Source organism: Nannospalax galili, unplaced genomic scaffold (genome assembly GCF_000622305.1).
Source record: "Nannospalax galili isolate Female #2095 unplaced genomic scaffold, S.galili_v1.0 scaffold777, whole genome shotgun sequence".
NCBI lineage: Eukaryota > Metazoa > Chordata > Mammalia > Rodentia > Spalacidae > Nannospalax > Nannospalax galili.
This window is the reverse complement of record NW_008341810.1, coordinates 4,150,000-4,169,739: the sequence shown is the minus strand read 5'-3', so window position 1 is coordinate 4,169,739 and position 19,740 is coordinate 4,150,000. Positions and strand designations below refer to the sequence as shown.

Below are 19,740 nucleotides of genomic sequence, written 5' to 3'. Positions count from 1 at the left end.
CCTTTAAGATCATTCCCCACTTCACTGTTAACAGCCTCCTCCAGGAAATTGACAAAGACCCTTCCTTAGGCTCTTGGACACCAAGGGAAGGGATTGGCTGGCTGGCTTGGCTATACCTCCTTGAAAATATTTACACATAGCTCACTCTTAAGTGTTCCAGTAAGATCTTGAATCATGAGGAATAAGTCTCTTAAAGGCCAGAGTCAAGGGTTTTGTTTGTCTCAAGAGAAATGTACATTTTACTCCAACTTGTACCTGGGCCAATTGAGAAAGTGGGGTGGAATGGGAGCTCACACTGGGTTTCTGGAGCCACAGAGCCCTGTGTTCACTTTGCAGCTTCCCTGGCATCCTCGGAACCTCTCTCTATCAAGGAAGAGTTAGGGTGGGATGCAGCTCAGTTCTAGAGCTCCTGCCTAGCCAGAGTAACTGCGGAATTCCTTTCAGTCCCAAAGAGAAATAAGCATGTGGAAAAACAGAAAGAACTCTCCTTTTTCAAAGGGCTCCAATCCTAGTTGGAGCTGACTGATTTTGGCCAGTCAGTGCCAGCCAAAACCAGAATTCCCAATCTCTCAGGTTTAGGTCCCCCGTGCTCTGTGGGGGTTTTGTTTTGTTTTCCCTTTTTTCCAGCAACACTTAAAACATAGCTGCTTACATTAACCCCTGGGTGGAGGGTCACATGCATGTTTTGGGCTTCAGGGTACTTTTCAAACATTGACTTGTACAAACCTCACAACCTGGAGAGTTTGGGCATGGATGGATGGATGGATGGATGGATGGATGGATGGATGGATGGATGGATGGATTGAGTTAAAAGACAAAGTGGTATCTAGACCCAAGACTATGTCCCCAAAATTCTTTTTGCCTTGCTGGACCAGATGCATTCTCTGTGAATGTAATGAAAGAACAGGGATGACAGGAACACCAGCCAAACCCTTAGTCCTGCCACCTCCTTCTTGGCACCCAAACACAGGATGACTTGGATCAGGAGCAAAAGCTCCCAAGTAAATTTGTATTTTGAAAATAAAAGGAATATTTCTCTTTTTTTGGTGTTATCAATTCAATTTATTAATGAAGTCATTAGTGAGGAGGAAGGCTGCATCTGTCTAGTGTAGATTCTAAGAACATCATGATAGCTTCTACTTCTCTTGTCCCCTCAACTCTGCCTTGGTTTCTCCAGAGAAGAGGGATCTTTTGCTGTCCCGTGTGCCCTGAAACTAATACAAAGGAGGAAACCATGCCAAGGAGGTGGGAGGGAAATAAACAGAAGAGCCCAAGGCAGCAGAGTCCAGCACCCCACCCCACTCTGCAGTAGGTGACTTCCAGGACCCCTGCCACATCAGCCACTGAGGGAGACTTATGTAGATCTTGTTCATCTAGTTCAAAAAGATGAAGGTGAGGACTGGGTGTTGACGGGGGTGGGGGTGTTTCCAGGCGGGCATAGTATGGTATGAAGCTTTTCCACGGACTGAAGAAACCCTCAAAGCAGAGCACTTTCATGGGTTCATCCAGCCCATTCTTGTACTCCAGTTTCCCATCAATTATTTGCATACTCTAGATCCAGGTCTTGACAATGTCCACAGGCATGGAGGTGGCAGTGGTGATAAGGCCACTGATTGTGCTGGCACAGAAGTGGCACAGAATATTGTCAGAAAAGTAGCCTGATTTCAGCAAGAATCCCTTGGATTGGGAGTAGGAGGCAAACTGGACAGCATTGACAATGGCAGCTTAAGCCGTGGAAGGGATGCAGCCCCACCACATTGTGGGGACTCCCTCTTCCCCAGCGATTTGATTATGACATTTAAAACATTTTTGTAGTGGTCCATTGGTAGCCTGCCATTAGCAGTGAGCCACCTCAGCTGGTGTTCCCACAAATGCACCAGTTGCACCTGTTGTTATATCAATCAGGGCCTCCAGCAGAAAGCCAGGGAGTGCACTATCAGCCCGACTCAGATGCTGGAACAGCATAGTATAGATACTGTGGTGATTTGAATGAGAATGTCCACATAAGCTCCAAGTATTTGGACATCTTGTCCCCAGTTGGTGGTGCTATTTAGGGAGGTTTTAGGAAGTGCGGCTTTGTTGGAGGAAGCACATCATTGGGGGAGGGGGAGTTTTGAGAGTCCTTAAGCCTTGCCAGATTTCCAGTCGCTCTCTGCTTCCTGTACCTGCTTGAAGATTTGATCACACAGCTTCCTGCTCCAGCCACCTCTGTCACCGTGCCTCTTGGCCATTGGAAGGCAGAGGCAGATCTCTGTGTCTGTGCTATAGAGGCCAGCCTGGTCTACATAGTTTCAGGACAGCTGGGACTACAAGGAGACTCTGTCACACACAAAAAAGAAAAATCTAGAAATATGCATGTGTTCTGATTCAGAGACACCGTAGATATTGCCCCTAAGAACTGGATTGGAAACACGGCTTCCCAAGTCTCATGTGAAATGGTGTGCTAGTGCTATCAGATGCTCTCATGCATTTTCAATCACTCGATTTCTTCTCATGCCTAACACAACACCTGCACATTGCTTCATTCACATAACCACATAGTCCTTGGCACAAGGCAAATACAAAATCTGCTTTTTTGAAACTTTCTCCATTTTTTTTTTTTTGGCCTTTTTGAGACAGGGTCTCCCTGTAGCCCCAGCTGTGCTGGAACTCACTATGTAGACCAGGCTGGACTTGAACTTACAGAGATCCACCTGCCTCTGCCTCCCGAGTGCTGGGATTAAAGGCATGTGCCACCACGCCAAGCAATTTTTTTTTACCAAATATTTTTGGTCCATGGTTGCTTGAACCCATGGATACAAAGGTCCAACAGTATAATAATATATGTAATAAACTATTATTAAATGTAATTATATATTAATAAAGTAAGTATATATTAAACACATTATGTACATCTGTCTAATTGTGTATGTATAACTATATATACACATGCCATGAGAGGGAAAGGTAAATAAATTTTGGAATGCTTATTCAAAATTAGGCTTCTGTTTTCTGTTTCTATTTACATTTTTTTTGGTTATAGACAGGGCCTTAATACATAGCCCTGGCTGGCCTGGAATTCACTATATAGACTAGGCTTTACAGCTATCCTCCTATCTCTGCCTCCCTGGTACTGGGATTATAGACATGTGCTATTAAACCTGACAAAAAAAGGATTTTCTTTTCTTTTCTTTCTTTCTAGTTTTGTTTTTTTAATGCTTTGGGTAGAACACAGAACCTTACACATGTAAACATGCCAGGCAAGCACTCTACCACAGAGCCACTCCTACGGTCCACAGGTAGGCAGTTACAATGATTCTGTAGAATCCTTTAAGAAGTGGGCATGGGGGCTCACATCTCTCATCCCAGCAATCTGAAGCTAAGGCAGGTGGACTGCCATGAGTTTGAGGCCAGCCTGGACCATAGACTAAGTTTCAGGTCATCCTGGCCTAGAATGAGACCCTACCTCAAAAAAGATTTTTTTTTTTTTAAGGCATAACTGTGGTCCAAGTACCTGCTTCCTTCCCTCTTGCTGGGCTGGGAGCAGCAGTTGAGATGAGGCAGCCCATTGCTATCCTGAGGAAATGACAGAACAGCTTTGTGTAGATGACAGCAGGGAGAAACGGGAACAGGGCAACTGGGTGAGCCACCTCTGGGCTGGATCTCAGAGCATTTCACTGGTCTCTTTGGAGGTTTTTAGAAATTTCTATTTCTTAAAAAAAAAATGTTACTGGGTGTAGTTGTACATGCCTTTAATCCCAGCACTCATGAAGCAGAGGCAGGTGAATCTCTGTGAGATCAAGGCCAGCCTGGTCTATGTCTACATATCTACATAGTGAGTTCCAGGTCAACTGGGGCTACAGGGAGACCCTGTCTCAAAAAAAAAAAAAACAAATTAGCACTACTGGGATATGAATAACTAAAGAAATGTACTTGATATGCTCAAAGGATTCTTTTTTAAACAGTAGGGATCAAACCCAGGATCCTTGTGTATGCTAAGCAATTGCTCCGTTTACTGAGCTGCACCTTCAGCCCAATTTAAATCTTACTGAAATTCACCAAAGACTTGAACTTGTATATCCCTCATCCTTTCCACAGTGCTTTAAGGTGCTGGTGGGTATTCTTTTTATGTGTATGAGTTTTTGCCTGCATGTATGTAAACGCACCACAGCATGCAATGCCTGTAGAAGCCAGAAGAGGGAATTGGATCCCCTGGTACTGGAGTTATGGATGGCTGTTAGCCACCATATGGATGCTGGGAACTGAACCAGCTTGTTATTCACATTTGATGGCTGAGTTTATCTATCTTGTGTGTGGAGCTATAATTTATGTTATTTCTGTAACATATGGAATTCCTTTGCACAAATAGCATACAATTCATTGATCTATTTTACTGGTTTGGGTCCTATTTGAGGTGGGGTCAATCCATGTGGGTGCGATCAGCATCAAATTCAAATGTGCACGTGTATGGTAGGTTGAATGAGAAATATCCCCTACAGTCTCATGAATTTGAACACTTGGTCCCCAGTTGGTGGCGCTGTGTGGAGGTTATGGAACTTCAAGGATAGGAAAGAAGTGCATGATTCAGGGCACTTGAGTTTATAGAGAGTTTATAGCCTCACCCCACTTTCAGTCCAGTCTTTCGGTTTCCTGGTATGCCAATGAGATGTGATGAGCAGCTTCCTGCTCCAGCTGCCCACTCCCATGCCATCCTGGACGTGGCAGACACTAACCACCCAGAACCATAAGCCAAAATAAATTCTTGCTTCCTTAAGTTGCTTCTGGTCATGATAGTTTATCACAGCAACAGAAAAGTAACTGATGCAACATGAAAGGCTTTCTCTAGGACAGGTTCTTCTGTTCTGCCAGACAATGCCAAAATGTTACCCAAAGTGGTCATACTAATTAACACTTCTGCCAGCAACATATGGGGTTACCTGGACCTTGAGTCCTTGTGGACACTTGGTTTTTCCAGAATCTTTTGTTCTAGTAAGAATAACAATGTGTCTCTTTGTGTCTTTATTTCTAATTTCCCTGATTACGAATCAAGTTGGAAACTTTTTGATAAAATGCATTTGGGGGTTTGTTGCCTTGCTTTGTTCTCATGACTTTCTGGTCCTCAGTCATATGTGTTTTTTAATTCATTTTATCTTTGGTTAGCATGTGTAAATGCACTTATTAGTGGAGTTCAGGTAACAATTCAACGCATGTCTATTACAGTGTACCAATCAAATTCAGCCTCCTTTTATCCACCTTACCCCTACAACTTTCCAAACTCTAATCATCACCATTCTATTTCTATCACCATTCTACCACCACACTTAGCTTTTATTTTTGAAACAGGGTCTCCCTGTAGCCCCAGCCAGCCTGAAACTCGCTATGTAGACCAGGTTGGCCCCTTTCTCACAGACACAGAGATTGGTCTGCCTCTGCCTCCCAAGTGCTGGCATTAAAGTTGTGCACCACCACACTGTCCACACTCGGCTTTTTATGTGGGTGCTGGGGATCTGAACTCAAGTCCTCACAAAGCACTTTACCTACTGAGCCTGTTTGTCTTTTCAAGAGCACCCATGTTGATTTCATGTCCTAGCCCATTGTGAATACTGTGGAAACAAACATAGGTGTATAGGTATCTCTTGTATATGTTGATTTCATTTCCTGTGACTATATACCCAAAACTGGATGAGTAGATCATATGCTACAACTGATTTTGTTTTATTTTGTTTTGTCTTTCTGAGATAGGGTCTCCCTGTAGCCCTAGTTGGCCTTCATCTTACAGAAATCTGCCTCCTAATGCTTCTCCAGCACTGGGATTAAAGGTGTGCACCACTGTGCCTGGCTGTTCTAGTATTTTTGTTTTGTTTTGTTTTTTGGGGGACAAGGTCTCCCTGTAGCCCCAGCTGTCCTAGAACTCACTATGTAGACCAGGCTGGCCTTGAACTCACAGAGATCCGTAGTATTTTTTAAAGGATTTATTTTGTTTTTATTTATGTGTGTGTGTCTGTGTATGTGCATGTGTGTGCACACAAGTCAATGCCCATGGAGGACACAAGCACACAAGTGCAATGCTCTGGAGCTGAAGTTACAGGTGGTTGTGAGCCTCCCCAGTGTGAGTGTTTGGAACCAAACTCTGGTCCTCTGCAAGAGCAGTCAAGCACTCTTAATCACTGAGCCATCTCTCCAGCCCATTTTTGAATTTTGAGGAAGGTCCATACTATCCTCTATACATTCCCACCACAGTCAGTGCATAAGATCTCTACCTTCTCCCATTCTCACAGCATTTAGTTTCATGACAGCCATTCTGACTGGAGTGAGATATCGCACTGTAGTTCTGATTTGCATTTCCCTGATACTAGCTGTATGCTCTATGAATTAGCAAAGGAACAGGCATATAGAACATTTAAAAATGTGGGGAGGGGGGTGCTGGAGATGGAACCCAGGGCCTTGCACACACTGGATAAGCACTCTCTTATCTCCACCCCCCTCTTGCCTCAACCTCCTGAGTGCTGGGATGACAGGCATGGGGCCCTGTGCCTGACCTAAAAAGTAATTGTAGTTGAACTGTGATCATTATATTTTCTTCCCACTTCCCTTTATAAGTCAATTCTGCTTGGCCAGTCATTACCCTGATTTGGCAATGGAATTAATGATGGATAATGAGTATACCTGTTAACTGTTTCTTGCACTGTCTGGTCACCATGTCTTACTTCACAAGGAATGCAAACCTGCTGTTAAAAATAACCTTCTGGTTAAGGACAGTGAGTCTCCTACCAGGAGAGCTTTATTCCATTGGCACCTGCTGTGATTATGCCAAGTCAGTGTTTAAGCAGAAGAGCAATTTCTCTGCCCTTGTAGTGAGAATGATGGCACTCAGGAAATCAGAGGAGAGAAGCAGCAGAGAAGGGAAGGGGCAGAGAGAAGGGGCAGGGGCAGGAGGTGGGGGCTGGGAAAGGAAGGCGGGGCCAGGGGCAGGAAGGGGGGCCCTGGGCATAGAAGGAGGGTGAATCCCAGATTGTTGAGTTGACCAAGCTTGTATCCATCTTTTGTTCAACTGGAGCTGAAGTTACAGATGAATGAGCCTTCCTGATGTGGGTGTTGGGAACTGAACTCCCTGTCTTTAACACTGTTATACATTGTAAGGTACTATAAGCTCATGTGTTTGGGGTGTTGTTTGAACAGTTTTCCTCACATAGGATAGATAATAGAGTGTAGAGAAAGAAGCAACTTTTCTTTGTTTGAGTGCAGTGCTGGGAATGGAGCCTAGGGCTTCAGGCTGCCAGGAAAATGCTTTACCACTGAGCTACATTCCTGGCAAAGGCAATATTTTTTTTTTTTTTTGAGATAGGATCTCATGTATCCTGGGCTAGCCTATAATTTGTTATGTAGCCAAGGATGACCTCGAAATTCTGAACTTTCTGCCACCACCTCCCAAGTGCCACCAAGCCTGATTTATGGGGTGCTGGGGAAAGCCAGGACTTCCTGCATGCTGGGCAAGCATGCTACCAACAGAGCTACTTCCCTGGCTTCAGAAAGACTTAAATTAGGATCAAGGACCCACTGTGAATGTGGGTGGCACCATTCCATGGGATGGGATCCTGGACTGAATAGAAAAGAGCAAGTGAGGAGCTGGAGAGATGGCTCAGAAAGTAAAAGTGCTTGCCGTGCAAGTTGAAGACCCTGGAACTCACATAAAAAGGCTGGATGATGTGGAGCTCATCTATAATCCTGGGACTCCTAAGGCAAGATGGGAGAGTCACTCAGATGCTTAAGGGCCAGCTAGCCTGGACTATACACATCATTGAAGAAACAAGAGAGACTCTTGTTTTGACTCACTCAAAAGAGAACCAAGGCTATGGCATGCATATGTGTATACCACACACACACACACACACACACACACACACACACACTAATAAGAAAGGAAGGAGGGGAGGGAAGAAAGGGAGGGAGAGCTGAGTACCAGTATTCAACTCTCTCTGCTTCCTGACTGAGGATACCTCACGCTCCTACAACCCATGTCTTCCCTACCTGTAGGAGGGAGCCCATGAGTATCTGCCAGGCACTGGACCTGGAGACCTTTGCACAGGCGCGCCATTCTTCCGCAGCCAACTTCCTCAAACTGCTAACTGATATCTGCTGCTCGGGCTAGAGACAAATGATGCAACAGCCACACCGATGGACAATACACAGCTCGGCCTTAGGGCCAATAGGGGAGGCTCGGAGGTATAAAGGGAAGCCCTTTGTATGCAATAAACGAGCTTGCTGACAACCTGCTACTGACTAGCATCTCCGAAGTCTGGTCATTGATTTCGCGCCTACTCATCCCCTGCCCCCCGACCCCCAGATGGAGGTCCAACCACCACGAAACACAGCAACACCTACCATGATGAACGGTACTCTCAAATCATGAGACAAAGCAAATCTTCCTTCCTTAAATATCTTTCATCAGGCATTTTGTCACAGCAAAGGGAAAAGTAACTAATACACAAAGCAAACTTAAAACCGTCTTATTCAGATATATGATAAGGTAAAGGGACAAAACACGTGAAAGCAAGAACGAAAACAAAACAAGACAGTATAACATTAAGTGGGAGGCTGGGGGAACTTAAATTCAACTGGACCACTAGACATAAAGTAATAGTCATTAAAATTAAAAATTCAATGGACCCATTACATGACACACAAATCAGAAGACAGAATATATTAAATGATGGTAGTTTTGAGGGAATCATCCAGAATGCAGCTTATAGTAATGAGAGTCACAAAATACACAGTCAGCAGTTAGTAGGAGCCCTGCAGGAGGAATAGAGACACCAGAACTGAGGCCTACCCAAGCCATTATACCAAGTGAGTAGAAAAATATATTTTAGCCATAAAAGTCTGTGAATTTTACTGTTAACATCACCTTGCTAAACAAAATACCAGAGGTGATTTTTTTGTATTTATTTTTTATTGTATTTTGTGTATTTCATACAGAACATCTTAATCGATCTTAATCATCTTTATACCCCCTTCCCCACTGGCACTTTCCCATAGCCCCCCCCCACTGGAATTCATACATTCTGCCATTTGTCTTAAGGCCTATTGTGTCAAGTTAGTGTCCCCAGATGTCCCTCAGTGTAAATTCATCTACTGAGGCCTAGTCAGCCTATCTAGAGTCCTTCCATTTTTTTAAAGAAAGAAATCAAGGCCAGAAGGAAGGCATGGGATGCAAACAGTACACCCAGAAACTGGTGAAGAGCCAGCGAGATAGCTTAGCAGTAAAGGTGCTTGTCATCAAGCCTGATGACCTGAGTTTGACTGCAGCCCCACCTGGTAGAAGAGAAGAACCAACTCCTGCAAGTTGTCAGACTTCCATACAGTCTCTCTCTCTCTCTCTCTCTCTCTCTCTCTCTCTCTCTCTCTCTAAATAAATAAATGCAATAAAAATGTTTTTAAAAGAAACGTGAAAAAGTTCATAAATAGTGCTGTCTTTTGAATTATAGCAGCACTGACAATGACAATGACCATCTGGGAACTGACCCAAAAAAGGCAGAGAGGGGTCTACTTGTCTTACAGTTGAAGGAAATGATAGGGATATTGATTACATCTGAGCCTTTATTTATGCACACTAATAATTAACCACCAAATGAATAGAAATGGAATGTATACCTTCTAAACAGGGTAGGAGAAGAAATGGGCAGAGAAGCAAACAACAGCTACAGTAAGCAAAACAGATTCATAAGCTAAAGGTAAAAATAATCTCAGGTACATCAGTAAAAATAAGATTTATGAATGCCTATACAGAAATTCTCTTACACATCCCCAGAGAAAACATATGGCCAGATGTTCATTACCATCACCACCACCACCACCATCATCATATTATAGTTTTTTGAGATAGTCTCATGATGTAGACCTGACTGATCTGGAACTTGCAATACAGACCAGGCTGGCCTTGAACTCAGAGATCCGCCAGCCTCTGCCTCCCAAGTTCTAGGATTAAAGGCATGTGCCACCCTGGCTAGAGCCCCAAATTATAGATGGAAAAATCAAGATGCAGAATGGTTTAAGTAGTACAGTGTTGTTTACTTAAATTGTTTAAACAAACAATGCTTCATATAATTTATAAATAAACTATGGAAAGATGAACAGAACCAGGTGTGGTGATGCAAGCCTGCAATCCCATCACTTGGGAGGTAAAGACAGGATCAGCAGTTCAGGGTTGTCCTTAGGTACATAGTAAGTTCAAAGCCAGCCTGAACTACCTGTCTGTATAAAAGTATGAGTGGGAGGCTGCACATGCTTCTGGGAGGGAGATAAAATGTCTGAAAGGGGAGTCCAGTTGCATCTTTTGTTTAGAGGTAGAAGGTTGGGGAGTATGGTAGGAGGATGAGGGGTGTTACTGGGCACTGAACCCTAGGCCTCTGTATGCTAATACCCCATTCCTCCACTGGGTTCCCTAGCCCCTCAATTATCAGTGTTCTTAACCACTGACAGTTCTCTCCAGCCATCTCTCCAGCCCCCAACCTAGCCCTTCAATTGTATCTTTAGTGCTTAGTTTCTTTCTTTTAAAAAAAAAATGTTTGAGTTTTGGTGGTACTTGTCTTTAATCCCAATACCCAGGAGACAGATGCAGGTGGAGCTCTGTGAAAACAAGGCCAGCCTGGTCTACAGTGAGTTCCAGGCTAGCTGGGGCTATAGGGAGATCCTGTTTCAAAAAAAAAAAAAAAAAAAAGAAAAAAAAGTTGAGTTTTTAAAAAATTATTGTTAAGTTCGTTTTAGTAACCTGGCAGGTTCCCAGATGGTGCTGATACTGGGAACCCTCTATGAGATGGCAAGCACAGGTCTTCTCCAAATCATCTCTGCTGCAGGATCACTGTCCTTTCTTGGTCTACTTTCTTCCCAGAATAGTAAGTGCATGTCTGAAAGGCTCTGCAATTTATTTTAAACTTCCCATCTTTATTCTAATGTGCTTGCCATCTTTGAGCACAGAATAAGAATGTAGCCAAAGACTTGGGCATGGAATGCCTAGAATCCCAGCACTTGGGAGTCAAGAGGCAGGAGGACTGTCACAAGTTCAAGGCCAGCCTGGTCTATATAAGAGTTCCAGGCCTGCCAGAACTATCTAGTAAAACCCTGTCAAAAAGCAAAAGCAAAAACAAACAAGCCAGGCTTGGTGGCTAAATCTCAGCACTTTGGAGACTGAGGTAGGAGGATAAACAATGTTCAGGGCTGGCCTGGGCTACAGAATGAATTCCAGGTTAGCCTGGACTAGTCCAAGACCCTGCAGAAAGCAGGAGGCAGGTGAAAGAGAAGAAGAGGGAAGAGGGAGAGGGAAGAGGGAGAGGGAGGGGAAGAGGAGCAGAGTGTTGGCAAAGTAACCAGATGCACTGAATCATTCTGCCAAGAAGTTACCTGCCCTCCACAATGATCTAGGTAAAGAAACAAAGCAGCATCAGAAGCTAGTGCTTTTGATCCCAGCACACTGGAGGAAGAGGCAGGTGGATCTCTGTAGGATTTAGGCCTGGTCTACATAGAGAGTTCCAGGCCAGCTGGGGCTACAGGGAAACACTGTCTCAACTGTTTAAAAAAAAAAAAAAAAACAAAGAAAAAAAGTTTGAGTTTTTAAAAAATATATCTAGAGTCAGTTGTAGTAGCTCATGCCTATAATCCCAACACCCAAGAGGCAGAGGCAGGAGGATCCATGCAAGTTCAAGGTCATCCTGTTCTGCTTAATGAGTTCCAGGCTAGCCAGAGCTACATAATGAGACCATGTCTCAATAAACAAAACAAAGAAGTCTGGATCACACACACAGAAAGCTAACAGTGTGCCCATTCTGACCTGTGCTTTTTATTTTATTTATTTATTTATTCAGACTGCATGTGAGATTTTTATTAGGGAACACATGACTTGGTGGGGCATAGGACTCAGTGCAGAGGGAGTCCTCAGGCAGAGGGCCAGCCACTTGTCCAGGGGACCACGACTGGGAATATATCTGACCCCACAGCCAGCAGGGGTGAGGCACTGCTCAGCTGCCATGTCTTCAAATTCATCTGCATTAAGCTTGCCGAAGCTCCACTTCTTTGAGAGATGAATCTTCTGGCGGCCAGGGAACTTGAACTTGGCTCTAGGAAGGGCTTCAATCACATGTTCCTTATTTTGCAACTTGGTGCAGACGGACATGATGACCTGGCCAATGTGAACCCTGGGCTCTGTGCCCTGAGGCTTCCCAAAGGCACCCCGCATAGCTGTCTGAAGCCTGTCAGCCCCAGCACAGGACAGCATCTTGTAGAGTCAGATGACATGGAAAGGGTGGAGCCTCACTCAACATGAAAGCCATCTTTGCTACAGCGCTTCGCTATGTATTTGTTGGCACAAATACGGACACCTCCAAGGCTTCGGAGGAAAACTGCTCATACTTATCTGATACCATGTGGCCACAGAGTGGGAATTCATCAACTTTTGCCTTCTTCCCTCCCAAATCAAAGATGTGGATCTTGGCATCAAGAACACCCCGGCAGAAGCAAGACTTAGGGTATGGCTTGTTTTTATAATAATGGTAACACCGGGCGGGGCAAGTGACCCATGCTAAGAGGATCCTGCATGCTTTCTGAAAGTTCAAAATATTTCACAAATATTTTGAGTAAAAATGTATTATTGACTCAGAATATTATTGAGTGGGGATGTTCAATAACTAAATAAAATTGTATCAACATTAAAATTAAATTTAAGCCAGGCATGGTGGCACTCACCTTTAATCTCAGCACTTGGGAAGCAGAGGCAGACAGATCTCTGTGAATTCAAGGCCACCTGGTCTACCTAGCAAGTTCAAAAAACAAGCGTGAAATTAAATTTAAATGAAGCTCCTAGTGGTTCCAACCGTGTTCCAAGTGCTTAGAAGCTGCAGGTGGCTCAGAGCTGTGTGTGAGCCGGTGAAGTATTTCCTACCAGGGTGGACAAAGCTCTCCCGGACAGTCACAGAACCTCAAGGACATGCTGGCTCTGATTGCTCCTCTCTTTGCGTTTTTCTGTTTTCTTTCTTTTGGTTTTTTTGTTTTAGCTGTTGCTGTTTGAGATCAATCCAGGGCCTCACACAGGCTGAGTGCTACCATGGTCACTCCCAAACTCTTATTTCTCCTTTTTAATTCAGCAAACAAGCATTAAGGACAGCAATATGAAAATGCAGATTAAATGTGTACGATCCCTGAGCACAGCCGTAGATCCCTATGGGGGTCTCATTAAGTGTTGTTGTGCTGTATCTTGTCAAGTTACTTGAAGTTCTTAGTAGGTTCGTTTTGAGTTAATTGAGATTTTTCCCATATTATTTCAAATGATAACAACCATGATACTTTAGAGCTCATGATAATAAGGTTGTTCCAATCACCGTATATTTGATTTTCCAACTATTCTGATTCTACCTGTGCCTCCTAACAAATAAATCTAGGAAAATTAACATGAAGAGAGACATTTCCTCAATTTTCTCATTTGCTAAAGTAAGTGCTATGAACAGTTATCTGAATGGCCAGTATTTCACTAGCAATTTCAGCAGCAACAGCAACAGCAAAAACCCATTACTGAAGCTTCTAGAAGGTTAGAAAAACAAGCATTGTCTTCAGTAAGTGAAAGACTTGAGACTTCACCCTCAAACCACAGAGTTACTGCAAGCCATTAAGTTCTTTCCATTTGGGCTTTAATTGGCTTTCTCCCCAGCACAACTTTCCTGAATCTCTTCTGTCTAGTCCAGGGTGAGCTGTGAAATATATCAGAGCCAAAGCAAGCTGGATTCATACACAACCAAAATATACTGGGTATGCACATGGGAAAAGCTTTGGACTACAGAAGGCTTGGAGGATATAAATCCAGACATGACTCCTGTGCAGCTAGTCAATATCAATGCTATACTTTGATTCCCACAAGTGGGCAAGACAGTCTTCATTCACCCACTCATTGATTCAATGGTTATATTTTGGGCCCCTACTAGGTGCCAGGCATTCCCCAGAAGATATAGCAATGTGGAATCAAACATGATCCCTGTCCTGTTGTTGATAATGCACAGGAAGAGTTGTCATCCTGGCCTAAAGTTTATGGTAATTTACAAGTGAGTCCTATAGGACCAAAAATGCTAACCGAGGAGGCTGAGGCAGGAAGATGACTGAAAGTTTGAGACCAGCCTGGACTATATAGCAAGGCCCTGTCTCAAATAATAACAACAAAGATAAGAGAGTGCTTTGCAGCCTGGTAGACTATCCTAAGTAGAACTGGGGTCTTTGTGAAAAGTGAACCTGAATTTCTCCCAGAGTTCTCAAGTCACTAGAAGTCTCAATGAAGGAATTATCTGCCCCCACCACCACCCTTTCACCTGTATCCAAATCTCCCTTATTCTGTAGAGAGAGTTACCACCCTAAAGACATCCTAGGAAGACTGGGAATCTGACAAAGGAATCTAAGGCAGGGAAGAAAGGAAGCTCCTCCCCTGGTGATATCTGGCTGTGGTTAGCTGCAAGGCATGCTGTACTGTCTCTGTGGATGGGAGCTAATCTTTGTTGAGCATCTCCTTGGGTCCAGACACTGTTCATCCATTGCTCAGTCAGTTCTCCCAACAACCCTGAAAATGGACAGACTTGCCTCATAACCACTGAAGAAAACAAGGCCCAGAAAGGAGGGCTTCCCCAACACCACAAACTAAAGAGTGGAAGTCAAAGCCTTCATGGCTTCTAACCCTCGTGGTCTACTTTATGGGCAAAGAAAAACTCAGTCCCTCCCATTGTCTCTGATCAACAAACATACCTCCATCTTTAGCGTGAAGTCCAAGAGCAAGTCCAGAGACGCAGGTAAGCTGCCGCTAAAGAATTAGAATTGGAAGCAAAGGAAAATTGTTTCTTGTGTCTCTTTTTATCAGGTTCAAGTTTTATTCTCTTGATAAGGTAAAGAGTGAATAGAAAGATCCAGAAGGTCCCTTGATATTGAGGAACCAGAGACATCTTTTCCATCATATGTTTGGAGGCTAGATTAACTATTAAATCAAAAAGCTAATCTGTTCAGATATCAGGAATAATGTCGACTTTGATAAAGCATTGATTGCTGTAGAGAGTGCTTTCAAAACGACTTGGTCTGACTCAATGAATAATTGAACAGTTGATTTTCTGACAGAGATACTAAAGAATGAAAGACATGACCTCCATCCTTTGGAGGACAGAAAGATAATCTTGGGAGGAAACATGTGCTTCTCCCTGAGGTTTGTACTTCACCTTGGGTTGGAGAGGTCTGGTTTGATGGAGAAATTCCACCAATTGTCCCCACTGGTTCCTAATGGATTCAATATCTACAGCTTACAGACAAATGTTATTTATTTTTATATGCAGATACATATCCAAATCCCTGCCCAGGGAGTCAAGGAAAAGGATGCTCAACTTGTCACTTGGTCTAGTGCCAGGATGCAGAGGTCAGTGGTACATAGTCCTTACCCTAGAGGAACTTAAGTTACAATGGTACAGGTAGCAGATGCTGCCTGAGAAATGCCCTAGAGACCTAGAGGATGACACCTGCTTTCCACTGGGGTATGGGGTATCTCAGCAAAGGGATGGGAGCACAGTGAGTGCCAAATTCAGGTGGAAAGACACAGCACAGCACCTTTAGAGATCCAGGTCATATTTGGGCAAAAGCCAAAAAGGAACAGGCAGCTGTCTGTACTTCCAGATAGAAACACAATAAAGTCAACAGCCACAGACACTGTCAGATACAGGGATATTTTACACCACTGGGAAGGAGGATGTTGCAAGAGTCATGATCATCAGAATATGTCATGATTAAGCTGGGCATGGTGGCTCATGCCTATAATCACAGCACTCAGGAGAATGGGACAGAATGGGGAATTACTATGGGTTCCAGGCCAGACTGTGCTATATATCGAGTTCCACAACAGCCTGGGCTACCAAGTGAGACCCTGTCTCAAAAAAACAAAACAAACAAGAAAAAAGTAAAATTAATGGTCTTTCCTTCTTTTTTTCTTTCTTCACTTATTTGACAGGCTGGTCCCAAATTCACTTAGCAGGGGATAACCCTGAACTTGTGGTTCTCCCCCCTCTACCTCCTGAGTGCTGAGATTACAGTTGTGTGCCACCATAGTCAGCTACAGAGAATTCTTTTTAAATTTTTTTATTTATTATTTTTATTTTATGTGTATGAATGTGTTGCCTGCATGTAGGTGGGTGTACCTGTGTCATGCAATGCCTGCAGAGGTCAGAAGATGGCATCAGATCCCCTGGAGCTGGAGTTAAGGATAGTTGTTAGCCACCTTGTTGGCACTGGGAATCAAACCTGGGTCCTCTGCAAGAACAGCTAGTACTCTTAGTCTCTGAGCCATCTCTCCAGCCCAGAGAATTCTTTAATGTGAAGAACTGTTGCTCATGTTGACAATGCCTATTATCACTGTTCCCCACCCAATAAATGCCTCTCACACTCAATTTACAAACACTGACAGGGAGTAGACACTGTTGGTGGTAGTTTTCCTATGCCTACCTCTTCCTCTGTCTTCCCCTAGGGAGAAACAGGGTCTTTTTTTCTTGTGCTAAGGCTCAAACCCACCCTGGGGCCGTGATCATTTGAGGCAAGTGCTCCATCCTCCAGACCCTAAACAGTGACTTTTCAGGTGGTGGTTTGTTACTGCTGAGGAGAACAGGACTATCCAGGTTGAGTGGTAGATAGGGATGTGAAGAGCCTTGTGGAGGGAGACAGGAGGATCAGAAAGTCAAGGTCAACCTTGGCTACTCTGTCTCAAACAAACAAATGAACAAAAAAAAGTGTCTGAGGATCAGGAAGCAGAGTAAGAGGTTGGGCTGGAATTGGGCCAGGCTATAACCTTCAAGGCCCAGTCTCCAGGAGCCCATTCTCTCATCTTCTGAAGGTTCCACAACCTCCCAACACAGCACCATCAACTGGGCACACAGTGTCCAAGCACACGAGCCTGTGGAAAATGGTCCACATATAAACCGGAAGACATTGATTATAAGAGGTACAGAGAGTCCACACAAAGGAGAGAGATGAGGCTGTGCCCAAAACAAGAGAAGAATGTTTGTAGGTCATTCCTTAGCCAATGGAACTTTCAAAAGGGATGGTAGTAGCCAACATACCAAGAGCTACTGTGGTACCAGCTCAGCACAGCACCAGGGGTCAAGTGCAAGTGGCAGCAGATAAACCTGTTGCCAAGAAGTGAGGGAACTCATTGGGAAGAAAGTGATGAAGGTCAGGCGGCATCTGTTTTCCCAGTGCCCAGTGGCATTGCAGTGTGCCAGACTATTGGGTACCACCTGTGGTGGAAACTGGGGGATCCTTCTGCAAAGAGAGTGGCAGAAGCACTAGGAGAAAGTGTCACGTCAAGGCCTTAGCTTCCTCACCTGAAGGGCTGGGTGTCTACCTCTTTCACTTTTCCATAAGGAGAGCATCAGTCTTCCTAGAAAGTCTGTGCATCTGGCAGGAGCTGGTTAACAATGCCACCTTGATTCAAACCCATTGATGACTGTCACATCAGCAGGAGAGAAATGAATCCCACTCCTTCACTGTCTACATCCACTGGTTGTCGGGACATAGATGCCTGATGGTCCACAATGTCACTGAGGCCTGAGAAAGTCACTGACATCATAGGTGTTGGAAGCCTTCTTCTTAGATCCAGAGAAAAGTCCTGGGAAGATCCTAGACAGAATGAAAACGCCTCTAGTCGAGAGATACCAAGGAAGTTACAGGGAGAATGGAGACTCAGAATTATCATTTTGCTAAGTGCAGAGATGAAAGGCAGATTAGCCACCTCACACATGGGTAGGGAGGCTTGCCTGGCCTTCTAAGTCCAATGACAGCAGGAGGTGCTATAGGCCACACAGAGGAAAGGGGATCTTTTGACTCTGCCTGATCTTGGCTTTATTTCTGCTTTCTACAGCTGCATCCTCTGTCTTCCTCCACTCTTCCATCAGCAACCGAGATGCAGGTAGTTGTGTGAACTCATCAGTGCCTTCCGCAGCATGTGACCCACGGAAGCATAGGCAAAGTGCTCCAGCTGCTTCTAAAGTACAATTTTAACAACTACAAGAAGCATTGTTATGCATTTCATAGGTGGGAAAACAGAGGCCAAGAGAAAACAAGTCAAGAGCGTAAGATCCTTCAGCTGGCAAGTGACAGACCTACATCAATAACACATATACGAAGAAAAACAAAAAGAACTGAGATATGGGTTGGGTATAATGACACACATCTGTAATCCCACCACTTGGGAGGCAGAGGCAGAAGAATTGGGAGTCCAGGACAGTCTAGGCTGCATAACAAAATTCAAAAAGAAGAAGAATGGTGGCGGGGGGGGATAGGAGAAAGAGGAGGAAGGGGAGGAAGAGGAAGAGGAAGAGGAAGAGGAGGAGAAAGAAAAGGAGGGGGAGGAAGAAGAGGAGGAGGAGAAGGAATCAAAGGAAGAGGAAAAGGAAGAGGAAGAGAAGGAAGAAGAGGAGGTGGCAGAGGAGGAAGGAGGTGGCAGAGGAAGATGAAGAGGAGGAGGAGGAGGAGGAGGAGGACAGGAGAAGCAATAGCAGCAGTGACCAGATCTATCTGGCTTTTAAATTTTTTAAGTAATGAATAAATGAGTGATAATTAGTCCTAGCAACATTTCCCAGCTGAGAAGTGCTGAGTCCATCAGAGACACTTTGGTCTCTTCCCTGTTCACTTTGAGTCACTTCTTTGTTAATAAACAACTGTTAACCAGGGAGTCCTGTCCATGGTTAGAGATTTAGGACTCAAAAAGTGATAACTAGGCAAGTTCTGGCCCCTTCTAAGGCACCATAAACTGTGTAAGATTTATAAATCTTGTAATATCCATAAAAACAGAAAAAAGTTTAGAACATTATTTTGTGGTTAAATAAATTTTGTATATCCACAAAATGGGATGCAATGGAGCCATTAAAGAGCGTGATGTTAAAGAGTTATGAGCAGCTTCCACTAACAGGGAAAACGTATATATGGACATTAGTAACAATAGTTGACTTTGGGAAATGGGATTCTGAATATTTTTCTCTTTTTTATACCTGTGTTTCCAAAATTTTCCTTCAGGGAGCATTTGTGGATTACATTGCTTTTGCTTTGCTTTTGGGTGTGTGAATGTGGGCGTGTGTGTGGAGGTCAGAAACCTTCCACCTTGCAGAACCCCAAGCCCTATGGTGTAAATCTCAAGCACCTCCCATTCAATGCTCTGCGGCCTGGGATCTGTTCAGAGACATTCTCCAGGATAATCCTGCCTCCAGGAGCCATCCTAGATCAGCCTTAGAGATCACCCTGCTGGCCACAAACAGTCCTTTGGTGACACACAAGGTGTAAACAAGTCCAAAACTCACTCTTCTCATAGGGAATCTAAATCCCAGAACAGTGGCCAGTCCCAGGTAAAGCTGAGTAAGGTCACTGTCCTGGTTTGTTTCTTCATTGCTGTGACAAAACACTCTGACCACTACGAACTTGGGGAGGAAAGGGTTTATTTATCTTACTTCTCTCGGGTCACAGTTCATCAGGGAGTCCAAGGTAGGAACTCAGGGCAGGAACCTGGAAGCAGGAGCTGAAGCACAGGCCATGGAAGAACACTGCTTACTGGCTTGTTCCCCTGGCCCCTATTCAGCCTGCTTTCTTATGCAACACAGGTCCACCTGCCTGGGGGTGGCACCACCCACAGTGGGCTGGGCCCTCCCACATCACTCAACAGTCAGGAAGGTGCCCCATGGACATGGCCACAGGCCAGTCCAATGAAGGAAATTCCCC

General features: G+C 44.3%; 2 pseudogenes; both read right to left on the bottom strand.

Annotated features, from left to right (window-relative positions):
- Window positions 1–239: 239 nt before the first annotated feature.
- Window positions 240–8,074, bottom strand: LOC103737529 (annotated as a pseudogene).
- A 3,759-nt stretch (window positions 8,075–11,833) lies between these two features.
- Window positions 11,834–19,740, bottom strand: part of LOC103737527 — a 127,824-nt pseudogene continuing 119,917 nt past the window's right edge.